The sequence below is a fragment of the Rana temporaria genome, chromosome 2 (genome assembly GCF_905171775.1).
Source record: "Rana temporaria chromosome 2, aRanTem1.1, whole genome shotgun sequence".
NCBI lineage: Eukaryota > Metazoa > Chordata > Amphibia > Anura > Ranidae > Rana > Rana temporaria.
This window is the reverse complement of record NC_053490.1, coordinates 239,616,989-239,634,574: the sequence shown is the minus strand read 5'-3', so window position 1 is coordinate 239,634,574 and position 17,586 is coordinate 239,616,989. Positions and strand designations below refer to the sequence as shown.

The 17,586-nt window shown below is 44.7% G+C and overlaps 1 protein-coding gene across 4 annotated transcripts in view; it reads left to right on the top strand.

Moving 5' to 3' along the window:
- Positions 1-17,586, top strand: part of AKAP1 (A-kinase anchoring protein 1) — an 81,999-nt gene that overhangs the window by 63,568 nt on the left and 845 nt on the right. The gene's annotated exons all lie outside the window — the stretch shown is intronic.

The following is a 17,586-nucleotide window of genomic DNA, read 5'->3' as shown; positions in this document are numbered from 1 at the left end:
TCCGATGCTTCAGGATTCGAACTACAGCTATGTGCCGTTCGAATCCATTTGTGATAGCTCAGAACAAACACCAGGCAGGCTGTATGCAAGTTCAAACAGGAATCTCTTTATTGGATGCATACACACACTTTTATACATAGCAGTTTGAACACCCTGCCCCCACAACCACTTTCCTATTGGTCAATTGTAAAGTACATTGTAGTTCTCAATTAGGTCCTCTTGGCCTTGAAAATGAGGACTTGAAACTGGGTCAGCAGGGATTGGTCCAATAGCTTGAATAGGAGGACTGATGTGTGTAATGACACAGAAGCCCCAGGGGGTAATTATAGTACATAAATGGTCAAACACAGAACAATGCTTTTCTTCCAGACCATGGAGCCGTCTGGAGGGGGGGGATTGGCCTTAAAGGGCAGAAGACCCATCACTGTGTAATGTATTCAAATGAGGAATACTTCAGTATTCCAAGGCTCATAAAAAAGAGGAAGTAAACCTTCTTTTTTTTTTTTTTTTAACGCCCTGCAAGGCAAAGGCATAATGAGCTAGTATGCATGGTACTTACCTGAGATCGAAGCCCCCGCATCAGTGCTCGGTCACCTCCATCTGCGCCATCTCTCCACGATTCACTTGCGCGTATCACGGCTCCGGCGCTGTGACTGATCGCCATTCGTAACGGCACGCTCAGTGCGCCTGCGTACCATTTGTCTACGGCACATGCGCTGTAGACATCGGTGTCTTTCTTTTGCAAATATCTCCTAAACCGTGTAGGTTTAGGAGAGATTTTATGCACCTACAGGTTAATCTAGGCTTACCTGTAGGTTAAAGTGGTTGTAATGGGTTTACAACCACTTAAATTACATTGGCTGTATGTTTGGCGTCATTGTCCTGCAGAATAGCCTCTGATGGTATGGCATGATGGCTAAGTATCCGCCTGTATTTCTCAGCATTTCGTACCCCATTTATCAGACAACCTTAAGGACCTTGGATGCAGTGGTTGGCCAAGGAAGCCTAATGCAGCAGAAGAAAGATGCATCATGCTTGCTTCCCTTCATATATCGGAGGATGTCCAGCAATGCCATCAGCACAGAACTGGCAGATACCAGTGGGACCCAGGTACACCCATCTACTGGTCAGAATTCACTGAACAGAAGTGGCCTTCAACAAAGAATTGCCACCAAAAAGCCATACATCCGACATGGAAACAAGGCAAAGCTACTCAAAAACATAGGAACTGGGGTGCAGAAAGTTGGCAGCAGGTGCTCTGCACTGAAGTCAAAATTTGAAATATTTGGCTGTAGACCAGAAGCAGTTTTTTGCCAAAGGACTGGAGAGCAGTACAGTAAAGGGTGTCCGCAGCCAACAATGAAGCATGGTGTATGTTCCTTGCAAGTTTGGGGCTGCATTTTTTCAAATGGAGTGGAGTTTTGGTCCTGGTCAATGGTGTCCTCAATGCTGAGAAATACAGGCAGATGCTTATCGATCATGCCATACCATCAGGAAGGGGTGCGATTGTCCCCAAATGTATTTGTTTTGCAGCAGACGACACCCACCCCCCCAAACACTATCTTCAGTTTAAAGAACAAGGAGTCCTGAAAGTGACGGTTTGGCCCCCACAGAGCCTTGATCTCGGCATCGAGTCTGGAATGGGGTTACATGAAGAGACAGAAGGATTTGAGGCAACCTACGTCCACAGAAGATCTGTGATTAGTTTGCGAAGATTTGGAACATCCTACCTGCTGAGTACCTTCAAACCAACATCAATTATTCTAGGTAAAGGGTGCTCACACAATTTTTTGATTTGCCGTTCTCTTCTGTTCATTTTACTTTCCATTTTGTTGAGAAAAATAAACTGTAAACATGTGTATAAGATATACAGTGCATCCAGAAAGTATGCACATCCCTTCACTTTAACATTTTGTTATGTTACAGCTTTATTCCAAAATGGATTACATTACTTTCCTCAATTCTACAAACCATACCCTATAATGACAACATGTTAGACATTTGTTTTTAAATCTTTACAAATTGATTAAAAATAAAAATGAAAAATTAAATGTACATAAGTAATCACGGCCTTTGCCATGACACTCAAAATTGAACTCGGGTGCATCCTGTTTCCACTGATTGTCTTTAAGGTGTTTCTACAACTTGATTGGAGTCCACCTGTGGTAAATTCAGTTGATAGGTGTGTGTGCCTTTGCAAATCATGCCTGGTCTATGCAAGATCCCACAGTTAACGGTGCATGTCGGAGCACAAACCAAGCCATGAAGTTCAAGGACATTTCTGTAGAACTCCAAGACGGGATTGTATTGAGGCACAGATCTGGGGGAAGGGTACAGAAAAATTCCTGCAGCATTGAAGGTCTCAATGAGCACGGTGGCCTCCATCCGTAAGACGTTTGGAAACACCAGGACTCTTCCTAGAGCCGGCCAAACTGGGCGATTGTTGAAGGGCCTTAGTCAGGGAGGTGACCAAGATAGTTACTCCTGGCAGAGTGTTCTGGAAGGTTTTCCTCTCTCCACAGACATCCATCTCTGCAGCACTCCACCAATTAGGCCTGTTATGGTAGTGGCCAGACGGAAGCCACTCCTCCAGTAGATGGCACATGACAGCCTGCCTGCAGTTGGCAAAAAAGCACCTGAAGGACTCCCAGGCCATGAGAAACAAAATTCTCTGGTCTGATGAGAAAGTGCAATGCCATACAATCAATTATACAGTTGCAAGAAAGTATGTGAACTCATTGGAATGATATGTATTTCTGCACAAATTGGTCATAAAATGTGATCTGATCTTCATCCAAGTCAAAACAATAGACAATCAGTCTGCTTAAACTTAATGACACACAGAATTAAATGTTACCATGTTTTTATTGAACACACCATGTAAACAGTCACAGTGGATTTAATTACTGGTTGAACCTCCTTTTGGCAGAAATAGCTTCAACCAAGCGTTTCCTGTAGTTGCAGATCAGACGTGCACAACGGTCAATAGTAATTTTTGACCATTCCTCTTTACAGAACTGTTTCAGTTCATTAATATTCTTCGGAAGTCTGGTATGAATCGCTTTGAGGTCATGCCACAAAAAAATAAGGGCAGAGAGAATCGGTCATACCAATAGAACCACACTGGCCCCAAAGAACATGGTTCAGCCACTTGAAGAACCTCGGCATCCAACCTCAACTGACACTGACGGACCGGCAAGATATTATTACAGGGCCAAGTCGGCCATCCGAACCACAGAATCCTGAAGCTTTTGGCTTGGTTTCTGAAAGGGTAAGACTTCAGAACAAACAGTGGGATAATCCCAACTATTCTGGATTTTTTGCAAGATGGAGCAGACAAAAATATCTCCCCAAGGCACGCTGAAGGTACAAGTGGTAGCACACTCCTTGTTCGTGGATACCAGACTCGCAGAACATCTGCTGATAAAGCGATTCCTAATGTCGCTTAAAAGAGCTAGACCGATGGAAACTGCTGGAGGGGATGCAAAGAAAAGGGAACATTCCTCCATATTTGGTGGTCCTGTAGAAAGATCAGACCATTTTGGGAAGAAATGGCACCATGGGTTAAGAAGATGACCAACCAATCTATAGAACTATCACCCATACACTTTTTATTTCATGGAACACCAGGATCTATGAATAGTTATAAGAAAAGCGTGATACTGCACTTATTAAACGCAGCAAAAATGTTAATACCCAGGTACTGGAAACAGAACAGATGCCCCTCCCTTATGGAATGGAAAAACGAAGTTAATTCAATAATGGAGGCAGACAGATGGGTACATAAGATCAGAGACAAACAGGCAAGATTCAACAACATATGGGCAGACTGGGAACACCACTCCCTACAGATGTAACAGGAGTAATGAAGGGAGTTTGTCTCCTTACTTCTCGTATTCTTTTCCGTAGCCACATATACTCACTCCTCTCTCTAAAAATATATCGGATGCTTATTGGAGAAGACAAACTACAATATTGAATGAATGTTGTGTAATTTTCCCTTTTTTTTTTTATTTTTTTTTTTTTTCTCCCTTTATTTTTTTTTAATTTTTTTTTCTGTTTTTTTTTTTTTTTCTCTTGGTATTAAGTTTATTTTTTCCTTGTTCTCATCTACTCGCACTTGTCATTTCTACCCAAGGGAGAGGGGAGGAAATGGACATGGAGGGGTAAAGAAAGGGGGGAGGGAAAGAAAAAATGGGGTTTTCCTACTTTTTTTTTTTTTTTTTTTTTTTTTTTTGTGGATGTAAATAATTCACAAAGGGAAATGTATAAGGAACACCTCAAACACTAGAGATATAAGACAACACACACAAAATAAACACAGACACATAGATATCACCAATAAAATAAATACGTAGATACGTAATTATTTTTTTTATATTTATATATATATATATATATATATATATATATATATATATACACATACATAAACACTAGGAAAAAGGAAACGCATACACAAAATAAATATGGAAAACACGATAAGCACATAAGAATATAAAAGGAACACCCTAATAGGGAATAATTTTTATGGGAGGGGGGCGAGAGGAGAAGAAAGGGATATTGATTTTTTATTTATTTTTTTCCTCCCTTGTACTTGTCTTGTTTGTATCTATAAATGTGATGTACACTGTCTTCGACGGAAGTCGAATGTATATGTAAGTGATGTGAAGAAATATACGAAAAATAAAAAATTATAAAAAAAAAAAAAAAAAAAGAGCTAGACCGGCTAAAATGCATAGAACGCCAAAACGGTGCTTGGAGGGTTTCTCTCCCCTCCATTCGAACCAATGGAAGATGGCTCAGTCAAAAATCTCTCTAAAAACTGCACTTCTTGTGGCGCCAGTATCAGCCAGAACAGAGTGAAATCCAAGCCCTGTCGATGATGGAACCACACTGCCTAATACATTTTAGACAAAATAATTCTCTTGCCCGACCCAGCCTTCCCCTCGCAATGTGCTGCTGATTGCAGCGGCGCATGCGCTGCGGGGATCCTCGGCTAAAGGGCAGGCAGCCGCCGGAATGAAGTCTACCGCGCGCATGCGCGGGAGCATCGCTGGAGCGGCGATACCCGGAAGACACGCCGAGGCAAGATGACATCTCGCTCGGCGTGGCCCAGGTAAGTTCTGCACACCTCGTTCCAAGGTAAGTATTTCATAATGAGCTAGTATGCGTAGCATACTAGCTCATGCCTTTTGCCTTTCAGGTGTAAAAAATAAATAAAAATTGTTGCGGGTATACAACCGCTTTAAGTGTAGCTCCAGACAAAATATCTTTTCTTAAGCTTTTTGGATAGCATAGGGAAGCGTAACATACCACCCTTGTAATGTTTGTATTGCTGTCTGTGCCCCTGTTCAGAAGATTCAATGAAGATATTTGCCAGCACACCATGGAACGACATGAATAGCGTCCAAACAGATAATTTATTGCATGATCACAACACCAGGGGAGTGCAACGTTTCGGGAGTCACGCAGGACCCCTTCATCAGGCATGTGATCTCGCATGCCTGACTTGAACCAGTATCCAGCTGGTTGTTGCTGCAGCACCCAAATTTGAGAGCTCATCCAGAAATGTGTACGATGGGAATAATGAAGGTATGACCTGTTCAAAATCCAATTTTCATTGAAACAGAAAGTGAGGTGAAATCTTCTGAACATTTTGTGTTGTGGAAACAAGCCTTCGTGATAAAGCATCGGTGGAGTCACCTTTTATCCCATAATAAATCTTACAGGAGTGTATTACACTTCCTAGGGGTAGATTTCCTCTCGCAAATGACGACTCCTTACAAACGGAGGGAGACAAAAGGAAGCAAGTCAGATGTGTGTAACTAGGGGAACGCCTGTATATGAAACCAGGCATATTTAGTAATGGATTTAATGTGGCGGAATGGTAATGTTTACCATAGTCGGAAGAACTTTTTAGAACCAAGTGTCATGTAAACCTTTCTGCTCAGGCCGAATTTAGCTGTGTCTGTGTAACCTGCTAAACACTATTTCTCTTCCGTTCATGGACAGACACAGCATCCTTTGACAGTAGGGTTATATTCGCTTCCTTTAGGAGAGTTTAGGCAGAAAAAAAGCACTTTAAGTGTTAACACATTCCTCAGTGCAGCTCCTCCCAGGGGGCGTGGCCCCCTGGGTATAACCCACACCCTGCCTAACGACAGGAGAGGTCAGGCACTTCTGGAGTCCTGTACTCTGGAGATTTTTTTTCTTGCGATTTATTTTGTTCCTGTGATTCTTTTATCAACAGCCGACTGGGCGACAGGCTGGGTCTTGACTCTTGAACATGTTGTTCTAGGGCACACATATGACCGGTCTTTTATGGCTTTGTCAGTGTGTCTGGCCGACAGCCATGCCGTTTAGCGGACGTTGGTTCTGTCTGGGATACCTCCAGCCGGTGGTCGCAGGACGGTTAAGTAGTGGCCCCTTGCTCAGGTAAGTAGTCTGGCTGGAATTTTCCCCTGGGAGGTCGACTGAGGGCTTGCCCTGCTTTCCTCTTTCCTTTTATTCCCTCTCCCTCCTTTCCCATTTGGGTAGCGGCTGTGAGGGGGGGTTTTCTGGGGTCTCTGGTACACCTGGGCTTGTGTGCATAGCGGGGGCTGAGTGTGTTCACTGCAGGGGCCTGTGGTGTTCACTACAGTGCCTTTTTGTGTGCTATGGTGACTTTGTGCTGTACTGTTTTTTTGCTGTGTCACTGTCTTTTTAAATGCGAAACAGCCGCCATTTTGCCGGAGTCTCGCTTTATATAGCTCGGCGGCCATTTTCTTGTGGTCCAGGACTGTTTTTTTTTTTTTTTTTACTCATTCGGCGGTCATCTTACAAATCGTTTGGCCTCGTGTGGCCGCTTTAGCGCTGCAGACATGACCGCGAATCTGCCTGAGGAACAGACGCAGCACAGCCGACTTCTCTGCACACTTGGGCTTCTCTCAGACCGCGCGGCACCTGGGTGAGGTGGTGAGTTTCCCTGGTGGCCCCCATACTCTGTAAGGCCGGGAGGTGACCGTGGGTAACTCTGCTTTGCTGTTAGGTGACACAGCGGGGGGCATTGGGGAGCCTGGAAAGGTACTTCTTCCCCTGTAAGCCTGTGTTAACCCTTGCTGCCCCTCCCCCTGCCACATCTACAATGCAATGTCGGTGGCATTTTTTCTCGCCAGTTTGAAGCGACTGGTGGCCGGATGGGGGGTATATTGGCGCCCCCCTCCCTGGTCTGCTTCTGGGAATATCTGACACTCTTGTATTGTCAGATGCGGGCTTAACCCACGCGCACAGTTAGAGCGACTCTGGTTCAGGATCGGTTACTGATTGGAAATGTTGGAGCTATTGTTTCTGCAGGCGTGATACTCAGTACTTGAGGATGGGGCGGGGGCACCTGTTGTGCCAGTCCTTTTTGGGTCCCGCAAACCGCCACGCACTGACAATGTTTTCCTTGTTTCTTTTTTTGGGACAGTTTTACAAGGAATGGGATACGCCGCAGACAGTTTTTGCATTGCGACCCGTTATCCCTTTGTGGAGGACCTTTTTATTAAAGTGGGTCTCTCCTCCGTCCGTGGACCCTCCCATGTCCAGGTTGAGCTAACCATCATGTGGATGGAGTTCCTGCCTTTGAGACCTCGCGGATGGGAGAATGGAGGCCCGCTCCATCTTCGCGGTAGGGGGTTCGGCTGTGCGACCGGTTTTGGCCGGGGCTCTGGTGTCACGGACTCTGACTGCACGGGCAAAGTTTTTTTGCTGCAGGAGCTGGAGGCTTCCGAGACCTGCAAGGACATGGCTGAACAATTAGTTCTGGGTCAACAATTTGTCTGTGAGTTGGTACTGGTTACGCTCTTCCCAGGGTTTCCACCTATGCGGTAGTACTGCGCCGCCTTGTGTGGCTGAAGTGCTGGTCTACGGACTGGTCCTCAAAGAAGGCCTTGGTGGATTTACCCTTTAAGGGTGAACGGTCTTTTGGGGCATCCCTGTATGGCATCATTAAGGATGCCACGGGTGGTAAGAGCACACTGTTCCCACAGTCTGGAAAGGGCTAGGGGCCTCGCCTTGAGCAAGGGCCCTCCTTTACTACCCCCAAGTGTTTTTTTTTTTTCCGCCCGCCCTGTGCGGTAGGGGAAGGTTTGCAAGGTGCCAAGACCCCCGCTGTGGGGCAGTAGCGCACCTGGTACCGCAAGCCCAACAAGGCTGCGGACATACCTGCTTCCGCTTGAAGGTCTGCCCCCGCAGTGTCTCGGGTGGGGGACCGGCTTCGCGAATTTGCGGCTCGGTGGAGGTCTCTCCTCTCCGACCGTTGGGGTTGCGAGTAGTTTCCTCGGGGTACAAGATAGTTTTCTCTCTTGACTACCAAACAGGATTTTTTTTTTTTCTCTGGTTCGCCGGTTGGCTGTCAGGGGCTGTCCAGGATCTTCTGATCGGGGGAGTGATTGTGCCAGTTCCCTCGATGGAACGGTCTCGGGGGTTTTTACTCCAATCTGTAGTCCCCAGGAAGGACGGGGTCCGTCCCATCCTGGACCTCGAGGCCCTCGTTTGTTTTTTGTTAAAATGCAAAAATTCAGGATGGTGTCTATTCGCTCGGTAATAGCGGCACTCCATCAGGGTCGTCCTTGGATGTCATGAACGCGTACCTGCATGTTCCCATATGCTCAAAGCACCAGTGATTTCTGTGCTTTGCGGTCGGGGAGGACCATTTTCAGTTTGTGGCCCTCCCGTTCGGCTTGGTGTCGGCACCACGGGTTTTCACAAAGATGCTCGTCCCGATGCTGGCCCTGCTATGACAGCGGGGGTTTGTTATCGTGGGATATCTGGTTGACATTCTCCTACGAGCTTCTTCGGACTTGATATTAGTAGAGGACGTGTCTTATCACGTGTCAGACTCTCCAAGAGTTAGGCTGGCTTCTGTATTGTCCAGAAGACAGTGTTGATTCCGTCTAAGGGACTGGAATACCTGGGACTAGTCCTGGATTCCGCCGAGGCAAGCGTTTTTTTTCTCCTAACGGAGAAACTTCAGACTCTGCAATCTGCAGTGCAGCAGTTGTCGACCCAGAAGTGGTAGTCTCCATTCTGCATGAGGGTTCTGGGTCTGATGGTGGCCTCATTCGAGGCGGTTACGTATGCCCAATTCCACACCAGGGTACTACAGAGGGAACTGCTGTCACGTTGGGACAAACTCCCGTCATCTCTGGATTACCAGATTCAATTGAGTCAACTGGTCAAGTCTCCCCTGGTGTGGTGGCTGGCGTCTCCGGTGCTTCGGACCGGGAAGTAGTTTTCTGCCGTGCCATTGGACAGTGGTCATGATGGATGCCAGCCTCTCCGGTTGGGGGGCGTTTAGGGCACCCAGTCAGCCCAGGGGCGCTGGACTCAGGAGTCCCGCCTACCGATCAATATTCTGGAGCTCCGAGCAATCAAGCTGTGCCTTGCCAGGTGGTCCCTGCAGGGCCGACCGGTTAGGATCCAGTCCGACAACACCACGGCCGTGGCATACGTCAATCAGGGAGGCACGCAAAGTTCAGCCGCAGCGATGGAGGTCGCGCACATCCTTCGGTGGACCGAAAGGTCCGTTCCGGCTTTATAGGCTGTGTACGTTCCGGGAGTCAAGAATTGGCAAGCCGACTTCCTAAGTCACACTGCACTAGACCAAGGAGAGAGGTCTCTCCACACGCAGGTGTTTCAGGGTCTGTGCCAGTAGTGGGGCACTCCGGACGTGGACCTTCTAGCGTCCCGTCTCAATCGGTAGGTGCCACAGTTAGTGGCCAGGTTTACGGACCCGTGGGCGGACGCGTCGGTGGTGCCTTGGGTCACTATCACCTAACTTGCGCCTTTCCTCCTCTGAAGCTTCTTCCTCGCCTGCTGCGTAGAGTGGAAGCCGAAGAAGGGAATTTATCAATCCTGATCGCCCCATATTGGCCGCGTCGCTCCTGGTACGCGGACCTGGTGCGTCTGGTGGCAGACGCCCCCTAGCGTCTTCCCCTGAGAGATGATCTTCTGTTGCAGGGTCCGATCTTCCACCCTGCTTTACAGTCTCTGGTTTTAGCGGCGTGGCTGTTGAGAGCAAGGGGCTGAGGGACCAAGGCCTATTGGGCTCGGTGGTCTCTACCGTGCTGCGTGCACGGAAGTCTACCTCACGTAGGATTTACCATCATACGTGGAAGGCCTACATCTCTGTGTGAGGAGATGAGATGGCACCCTCGTACATACGTGGTGTACAGGATTCTGCTGTTTTTACAGCAGGGAGTGGATCAGGCTCTCGCCTTAAGTACGGTTAGGAGTCAGATTTCTGCTCTGGCTGTTTACTTTCAGCGACCCTTGGCGTTGCTCTCCTTGGTGCGTACGTTTTGTTCAGGGGGTCTGGCATGTGGCCCCTCCGGTGCGCCCTCCACTACTCCCATGGGACTTGAATTTAGTCCATTCGGTGCTTCAGGATGCTCCCTTTGAGGACATTCGGGAGTTTTTTTTGTTGACTGTCACAAAAGGTGATTTTTTTTTTCTGGTAGAAATTACCTCGATCAGACATATGTCTGTCTGAACTGGTGGCCTTGTCTTGCAAGGCTCCCTACTTGGTCATCCATAAGGATGAGGTGGTGCTGCGGCCGCAGCCGTCTTTTCTCCCAAAGGTCGTCCGGCTTTTCACATTAATGTGGACATTGTTCTTCCATCCTTATGTCCTCAGCCGAAATACCTGGTGGAGGCCACTTTACATTCTCTGGATGTGATTCGGGCCCTACGAGTGTACTTATCTGCTACGATTCCGTTTCGGAATTCGGACTCACTGTTCGTGTCAGTGGCTGGTCCTAAAAAGGACGAACTACTGTCAAAGGATGCTGTGTCCGTCCATGAACTCAGAGAAATGGATTTTACGGTGAGTACAAAAATCCTATTTTTGCCTGCCACAATTTTTACATGGGCAGTTTGATGGACATCTAATGCTTCATGTACACATTTAAAGTGCTCCCGTTCCACCGTGCTAATGCGTATGCATACATTTACTCCTGCATGCATATGTACACAGGGGTCGCACGACACGTGAGGTATTGTCAAGAACGTCGGAGCAATAATTCTATCACCAGAGTGCCTGTGCAACTCTAAACTGGTAACCTGTAAAGGTGATTTAAGTACAGTAATTTGCCACCATTCCAGGTGCAATTTTAAAGCGTGACATGTTGGGTATCTATTTACTCGGCATAACATCATTCACATTCTACATACAAATTTGGCTAACTTTAGTGTGTGTTCTGTTCATGAAAGTGTGTTTTTTGTTTTTTTTTCTACGCAAATACATTGTGACATAAAAAAATATTTTATATATTATGTTTGGCGGTTTTACATAGTGACGTGAATTTGCCTGGGTGTGAAGTGGTTAAAGAGAATTCAGCACAAGGGATGTTGCTATCAATGCGATGTGTTGCTGGCTTCTGCTTTAATCAAACTTTCCCTGCAATCTTCCGAAGCAGGGGTTTACTGTCTGGTCGCACGGGTCTCCCAGTGGGACGGGAGACCTGGGCGGGGGGACGTCCCCTTCCCACTGCTTGTGATGAGGGCTGAGCAGCTTTTTTTTTATTTATTTATTTATTTATTTATTTTTCCGCCTCAGAGAACGGGAGACTTAATTTGCGTTCATTCGCAGTCTCCTTAGTTCACATCATGGTTGGAAAAATATTTGTTATTGCAAAAGTGTGTTTAAGTAGAATAGGTCAATAAATATACAAAAGAGAAAAAATACGTGAATAAATACATGAATAAATACATTAATTTCCCCTAGCCGAACAAACCCTCATCCCAGCCCCAACCCTTAACCCTACCCCCCCCCCCCACCCTCCCCTATCTCCAAAATTCCGTCTCATATTGTATCTCCCTTTTGCCCATTGTCCTTCCTACACTAGATCATCCTATCTATATAACTCGGTGAAAGCTTATAATTAACCCAGTCCTGCCATTTTGATTTAAATCCTCCTTCTCCTTCCTGAGCTGTTCAGCATAATATATATATCGTTAATTTTACAAAGCCAGCTCCTCTCTGTTGGGCTCATAGGGTCCCTCCACTGTTTGGGGATCAAGCTCTTTGCTGCATCTAGTACGTGGGGAAGTAAAGTTCTCATATATTGTTTAGTTGACATTTCTGTCCCATGGAACAAACCGACCCATGGATCAGGAAGTATTTTAATTCCGGTAATTTCCTCAATTACTAATAATACATTATTCCAGTAAGTTTTGATTTTGGGACAGGTCCACCATAGATGTGACATAGTACCCACTTCAAGACAGCCCCTCCAACATTATTTGGAGGTTTCTTCTTAATAACGGTGTGCTATGGCCGGGGTTATATGCCACTGTGCTAAACATTTAAAGTTCATTTCGATCAATGCACAGTTGAAGTAGTATGCGTCATTTTTAATATTTTCCTGACATCTATCTCGGTTTCGCCAGTTTCCAATTCCTCTTCCCATTTATTAATATAAGGAGGAAACTCAAGATTTTTCAATCCATCAATATTTTGTAAATTGAGATCCCGCCCCTTCCGTTTGGTGCCAAACGCACCAAAGGGAGCGAATTTCTATCTGACCTCAGCGGAGAGGGGAAGGAATCTACGAAATGCGTCGGCTGCATATATCGCCACCTGTTCAGCTCAAACAATTCTTTTTTTATTTTATTTTTTTACTTAATTCCTGATAGGTAAGAATTTTACCGTCTTTTAATATGTCTTTTAATTGTGCATCTCTTTTTTTTTATCCAGTTACCAAACAGGCCTATTTTCCCTGGTGCAAAAAAATTTGTGTCGAATAAAGGGATTAGTGGGGAATTATAGTCCCATCTATGCTTTTTGTGTACCCTATCCCATATTGACATGGATGCCAATGTGATCGTGTGCATGTGCGCATTTTGTTTGAAATGTGGCGGAATCCAAATCTCTTTTCCTAAGAGTGACTTGTTTGAACAACTTTCCAATCGAACCCACCTTTTCTCTTTATTATCTCTAACCCAATGGACCACCCGTGCCATGTGAATAGCCATATAATATGTGTAAATATCGGGTACCCCCAAACCACCATGTTCCTTATCTCTAATTAATATTTCCATACTTGTACGCATTTTTTTTATTCCGCCATATAAACCTATTTAATAACTGTTTTAGTATTTTAAAGTAAGCTCCCGGTAGTACGATCGGTAACATTTGAATTTTATATAATATCTTAGGGAGAATAAACATTTTAAAACAATTTATTCTCCCTACTAGAGATCTTTGTCTAGATGCAATTTTCTTTAAATCTATTTTAATATCGGGATAAAATTCTGTAAGTAAATAAGCTCAGGGGATGATGTAATAACTCCTACATATTTTATCTCGGTGTCTTTCCAAATAAATGGAAATTCTTCTTCTATCTCCGTACGTCCTGTGCATTCACGCTAATATTGAGGATTTCTGATTTTAGGGGATTGATTTTAAAATTTGATACATCCCCATACGATTTAAGGGTTTTTAATAGATTCGGGAGAGTTATAGTTGGATTCGTTATAAATAATAAGATATCTTCGGCATATGCTGCGAGTTTATGTTCCCCATCATTTGTTTGAATCCCCCTGATGTCCGGGTTATTTCTAATCCCGGCCAGCAATGGTTCCAAAGATAAGATAAACAATAGAGGGGACAGGGGACACCCCTGTCTGGTCCCATTGAACATTTCAAATGTCCCTGATAACATCCCATTTGCCTTGACTCTAGCCGTTGGATGTTTATACAGAGCATTTATCCACCCCATCATTTTTGGACCGATCCCGATGAACTCCAATGTGTGCAGCAGAAATCCCCAGTCTACCCTGTCGAACGCCTTTTCGGCGTCTATAGACAGGAGTAGACCTGGGGACTTGCTTTCTTTTATTTTCTGTGTCAACAGGAGTGTTCTGATGTCGTTGTCCCTGCCTTCCCTCCCAGGGACAAAGCCTACCTGATCAGTGTGTACTAAATCTTTCATGATAATCTTCATTCTTCCGGCCAGGATTTTGGCAAACAGTTTTACGTCCGCATTTAATAACGAAATGGGTCTAAAACTAGAACATACGGAGGGATCTTTACCTATCTTGGGAATTATTGTGATCGCGGCCTCTAATGCCTCACGGCGAATATCCCAATTAGAACCAATATCATTTATGTAAGAACACATCCCTGGGGACCAGAATCTCGCTGAACTTTAGGTAATATGCAATCGTTAACCCATCGGGGCCTGGGCTTTTCCCCTTTGGTGACTCCTTTAAATTGTTACGAATTTCCATTTCCGTTATAGGTTCTTCTAAAAAGCGAATTTTATCCTCAGATATTTTATTTAAACGTGTTGATTAGAAGTTTTTTCGTATTCTCACTTCTTTAAAATTTTTCGGGGGGATCCCCTTGAGTTATCGAATACAACTTCCTGTAGTATTCTTGAAATACTCTTGCAATCTCAGATGTTGTATATACCTTACCCCCTTTGCCCGTTTGAATACTTTCTATGAAATTACCCTTTGTTTTTAAGCCCTTTTGCTAGGTATTTACCAGACAGGTCACCCCATTGATACCTCTTTCTTACGTCTGTGAAAAGCCGCTCTGTTTTCATGTTCAATAAGATCTCTTAATTCTTCTTTTTAGGATACCAGTACGCTCCACTTCGTGCTCTCCTGTCTATGGGTCCTTTCGAGATCAAAGATAGTTTTATATAACTCGTCATATTTCTTCTTACTTTCTTTTTTTTTCGCTGCTCCTATTGCGATCAGTATGCCCCTAATATAGGCCTTGTGAGCCTCCCAAACTAATGATTCTGACATGTGTTCTGAGCTATTTGTCCTAAAATACCATTCTAATTCCCGTTTTATCCTTTCTACGACTTCTTCATCCTGTATTAAATCCTCGTTTAGTCTCCATGTGATACCTTTAGGAGCTCCCTCGATTTTTAAATTAATTGAAACAGGCACATGATCCGACAGGGTAGTTATTCCAATTGCAGAACTTGTCACTACATCCAATGAACTGTGATCTACTAAAAAAATCGATTCTGGAGTACGTCCCGTGTACAGCGGAGTGGAATGAATAATCACTTGTTTTCGGATGTTGTATTCTCCAGACATCTATCAATTGAAGTTGATGTAATTTTTTATTAAGTAATTTTCTTTGTGGATGTCCCAGTCCGCTGTACACGTGACGTACAGTCGACATCTGGGTCCAGACAGAGGTTCATGTCACCTGCAACAACTACCCAGCCCATCCTAAAATCCATGAACATCTCGATGACCCCCTTGAGAAATCTTATAGAGTTTTTATTTGGACAGTAAATATTTGCTATAGAATATTTGCTATAGAATACTCCACTTCATTTATTTTTCCTCTGAGAAAGAGATACCGCCCCTCGGGGTCAACTTTTCTCTCTCCCAGGACAAATCTTACTTCCTTGGCGAAACCTATGGCAACTCCCTTTGCCCGTTTAGTGGGTGAGTCTCCATAATACCATAGTGGATAATCCGATTAACTTATTTTAAGATTTGACTCCTGCGAGATATGTCTCTTGTATGAATACTATATCCGCTTTAAGATGTTTTATTTCTCTAAGAATATTACCCCTTTTTAAGGGGGTATTTAACCCCCGTACATTATATGAGAGTATTTTTAAGGTTCCCATTCTATCTACCAGATGGTCAATCTCCCCACTACCACTGCCGCCACTTTATTATTATTATTATTGTGGGTCTCTGTAGGTTGGGTCATATCAATCTTAACCTTGTATAGACAGATTTTCCAATAAACATCAGGGCAAGACCTCATCAATTGTCTTATTTCTGAAACAGATATTCGGAGAAACTCCCCCCAGGGCTGAGCAGCTTCTTGGCCGCATTGGTGGTTGTATGAAAGCAGACCATCTGCTCTAAAGGGTACCGGGGTGATGCCTCTGGTACAACCACTTTTTCAAAATAACGTATATGCATGTGATTTGGGGGGCAAGTGGTTCATTGCTGTTCAGCAGTCATGACGTTTCCCAAGTTTTTCCCATCTTCAAGGAAAAATTTGAAGAAGTTTCTAGTACTCTGTTGATGTATGCTCTATAGCAGCATAGGACATCTGGACTATGACTCTGTCTGCACAGTGCTGATTGGTGCTGTGCTGACACGACACAAAGGCTTTTTAAATAGTGTTTAAAGCTTATTACAAGTCTCCATTTCAAATCCAATGTTTATTTTTTGCAATATTATGGTGTAGGCAGAGTTTAAGTTGCCTGACAATGGCTTTCACTTTGTTCACACTAGGGTTGTCCCGATACCACTTTTTTAAGCCTTGATACTTTTTTTCAAGTACTTGTCGATGCCGAATACCGATACTTTTTTTTTAATCTCATGTAACAGCGGCACTTTGTTAAAAAAAAAAAAAAAAATTTGTTTTTAATTTTTTACTTTTTTTTTTTTTTTTACAATTTTTCTTTGATTTATAATGCTTTCTTTTTTTATTCTTTGTTTTTTTTTTTATTCTTTCAGCCCTGTTGGGGGGGGGGGGGGTTAGGATAGGGGTCTTAACAGACCTCACATCTTCCCTTTGAGACAGGGAAAGGGACTAGGGACACATGTTCCCCAGTCCCTTTCTCAGCAGCATCAGCTGTGCTGAAAATGAAAGGAGAGAAGACAGCATCTTCTCTTCATTCATAAACTGAAACATTTGTAAACACAGGTTACAATGTTTCAGTTATGTGAATGGACAGAGTCCGTGAACACTGACTCTGTCCATTCGGAGCAGTAAGGAGCTGGATTTACCGGCTCCTACCCCGCTCTCCATCCTGACATTTCCAGTGGGTGGAGGAGCACGGAAGGAGAGAAACACGCCGGCATACACGGCGGTATACATGGAGAGAGCTAGACAGACTGCAGCAAAACGGAGGGGGGCTGGAGGAGGACACGGGACAGTCAGCGGTGATCGTGTGTGGGGGAGTTACAAGCACCGATCACTGCTGATTTTAATGCAGCTGAAACCCGCGCGGGGGAGGGGGGGTGTAGAGAGAAGCGGAGAAATTTATTTTAAATATATACAGCGGTGATCGGTGCTTGTAACTTCCCCACGCACTGATCACCGCCGACAGTACCGGGTGAAGCATCGGGAGCATTTGCCGGAGTACTCGGGCAAATGCTTGGTACCGATACTAGTATCGGGACAACCCTAGTTCACACACGATCTGGAGGAGGTTCTGCCAATCGGACTGCCACGCTGCTCGTGTGTGTGTGTGTGTGTGTGTGTGTGTTGGGACTAACAGGAAGGTGAATCCTCCATCAATCGCCATCTTATATCCCGCTTTAGTGTTTAGCAATATGAGAACATGGAGGGAGCGAGGAGACTGTCATTTACCACTGTGTATCTCTATAGTCATGTGGGCTGTACAGATAAGAAAAAGGAGGAAATTAACAGCTTGGTAGGAACTGAAACACAAGCATGCTCACTAGATGTGACAATGGCTGCTCTACACAACCTCAGGCTGTTGCGGGACGAGGAGGGAGGGACAGTAAACGGCAAGAACCAGGTTTTTAGCAGTCTACGAAAATGAATGCTCTAGTAGTAATGTGAGTATGAACACAATGTAATATAGCATGTATTGA